At 37.4% G+C, this 2,916-nt stretch overlaps 1 pseudogene; it reads left to right on the forward strand.

Annotated features, from left to right (window-relative positions):
* Positions 1–262: 262 nt before the first annotated feature.
* LOC101445001 (olfactory receptor 7A17-like) lies at positions 263–1,194 on the forward strand (annotated as a pseudogene).
* The last annotated feature ends 1,722 nt before the right edge of the window (positions 1,195–2,916 follow it).

Raw genomic sequence — 2,916 nt, forward strand, 5'->3', positions numbered from 1 at the left:
TCAATATATGTTCACATAGAATGAATTTCTCATGACATCTGTAGTGTGCATGAATCTGTGGTAAAGATTGAGTTTGGGGGAAGGAATTTCTAATCAAAGGTGACACTAGAAATACACTAAAGCGATAAGATCCATATAAACAATTTAGATATTATATTTTTCACTGAAATAGACAATGTAATATTTCTGTTTGGATAGTATTATCTGTTTTTTTAGAAACTACCCAAGTTCTTTTCTATTTCTTCTTAGTCTCATCAACCACATGGGACTTGGAAATGAAACACGAATTTCAGAATTTCTTCTCCTGGGATTTTCAGAGGATCCAGAAGTGCAGCCCCTCCTCTTTTGGCTGTTCCTGTCCATTTACCTGGTCACCATCTTTGGGAACCTGCTCATAATCCTGGTCTTCATCACTGATTCTCACCTCCACATACCCATGTATTTCTTCCTCTCCAACCTGTCCCTTTGTGACATCTGTTTATCCTCCACCACTGTCCCAAAGATGCTGGTGAACACCCAGGCACAGAGCAGAGTCATAACCTACACAGGCTGCATCACCCAGATGTACTTTTTCACGATCTTTGCAGGGTTGGATGACTTCCTTCTGGCCGTGATGGCCTATGATCGCTTTGTGGCCATCTGCCACCCCCTTCACTACACAGTCATCATGAACCCCCAGATCTGTGTCCTGATGGTTCTGCGTTCCTGGGTCATGAGTTTTATACAATCCTGTTTACAAGGGTTAAAGGTATTATGACTGTCTTTTTGCACACATGCAGAAATCCCATTTTCTGTGAACTTCGTCAGATGATCCAACTTGCCTGTTCTGACACTTTTTTCAACTACTTAGCAATGTATTTAATACCTGGAGTGATGGGAGGGGGTCCCCTTGGTTGGATACTTTTCTCTTACTCTAAGATTGTTTCCTCCATACGTGCAATCTCATCAGCTCAGGGGAAGTATAAAGCATTTTCCACCTGTGCATCTCACCTCTTGTTGGTCTCCCTATTTTATTGTACAGGCATAGGGGTGTACCTAAGTTCTGCTGCTTCACACAACACACGTTCAGTTTCATCAGCCTCAGTGATGTACATTGTGATAACTCCTATGCTGAACCCCTTCATCTACAGTCTGAGGAATAAAGACATAAGGGGGGCTCTGAACAAATGCTTTGGAGGAAAGTCTGAAAAGTGACATTAGTTCTCTGGTGGCTGAAAAGCTGTTTTAGCACCTTTCTAACCCTCAGAACAAGAAATCTGCTTTCATTAGACAGGTCATGGATGTAAACCTGCCAAGAATCCAGATGACCTCAAATACTGTGAAGTAAAAATTTCAATCAAACTGTGTGTTATGAGATGAAGTTATTGTTTTTGATGATGAGAAATTTCTCCTTGGCATTGCTAGCTTCATATCCATGTTTAAGGAGTTTAGTTACAGTGTAGAGGAATGTGTGGCATTTTTTATATTGTTTTATTTTATCACCTTTCCTTTTTGCTTGAATACTTCCAGGGCTATCAATGAATATAACTCTCTGCTCCCTCTGAAAACAATATCTGCCTTTGTTCAAAATTGCATCATTAATTTTAAAGAGCAGGCATTTGTCAATCTAGTTATTTACTTTAATTCCAAGATATATTTTACCTCTTTTTTGTTCAGTGCTTTCTTTTATATATTTGCTCATATATGACTATAAAGAAGAGTTTAAAAATCTGACTAATAGTCCCCCTTAGAATGGAGTGTTCTCATTCAAAGCCATAATTTATTACTACACAAACACCCATGTCCTTGCACATACTGCTGGTTATCAGACAGCAAATATTAATGTAGTTTCCTTTTAATATAGTTATCTGCAATTAAGTTGAATTGCAAGGTTATCATGAATGCTATATTTATTCATTTTTCTCTTTATTTTTTTAATGTTTCATTACAAATATAAGAGGTCCTCATATACCCCCCAACCCCTTACCCCACTCTTCCCACATCAACAACCTCTTTCATCATTATGGGACATTCATTTCATTTGGTGAATGTATTTTGGAGCACTGCTGCTCCACATGGATCATGGTCTATACTGTAATATGCAATCCCGATAAATATCAACACAGCATTCTTTAATGAACTAGAAAAACTAACCAGGAAATTTATTTGGAAAGGAAAGAGGCCCCGAATAGCCAAAGATATATTTAAAAAGAAAAATGAATTTGAAGGAATCACACTACCTGACTTTAAAACATACTACAAATCTACAGTAGAGAAAGCAGGATGGTATTGGCACTAGGATAGACTTCCTATCCAATGGAACCAAATTGAGAGTTCTAATACAGACCCTCATATATACAGTCATTTGAGAGTCAACAAGGCCACCAAACCCACTCAACTGGGAAAGAATGGCCTCTTCTACAAATGGTGCCTGAAGAACTGGATATCCATATGTAAAAGAATGAAAGAGGATGACCAACTCCCAACTTATACAAAAATCAACTCAAGATAGATCTAAGACATAAATATAAGAGCCAAGACCATAAAGACCTTGAAAAGTAATATAGGGAAGCATCTGTAAGAGGATCCTATTACAGGACCTTGTAATAGGAAATGGCTTCAAGAACTTTACACCAAAAGCACAAGCAGCAAATAGATAAATGGGACTTCCTCAAAATTAAAGCCATTTACACCTCAAAGGAGTGTGTCATGAAAGAGAAAAGAGAGCCTACACAATGGGAGAAAATATTTGGTAAACATATATCTGATAGGAGATTTATATCCTGTATATACAAAAATTCCTATTTCTCAAAAATAAAAAGACAAAAACCCATTTCAAAAATGGGATTAAGATTTGAACAGATACTTCTCCAAAGAAGAAATACAAATGGCCAATATGCACATGAAAAAATACTCAAAATCCCTAGGTATTAGGGA

The sequence above is a fragment of the Dasypus novemcinctus genome, chromosome 30 (assembly GCF_030445035.2).
Source record: "Dasypus novemcinctus isolate mDasNov1 chromosome 30, mDasNov1.1.hap2, whole genome shotgun sequence".
In the NCBI taxonomy this organism is placed as follows: domain Eukaryota; kingdom Metazoa; phylum Chordata; class Mammalia; order Cingulata; family Dasypodidae; genus Dasypus; species Dasypus novemcinctus.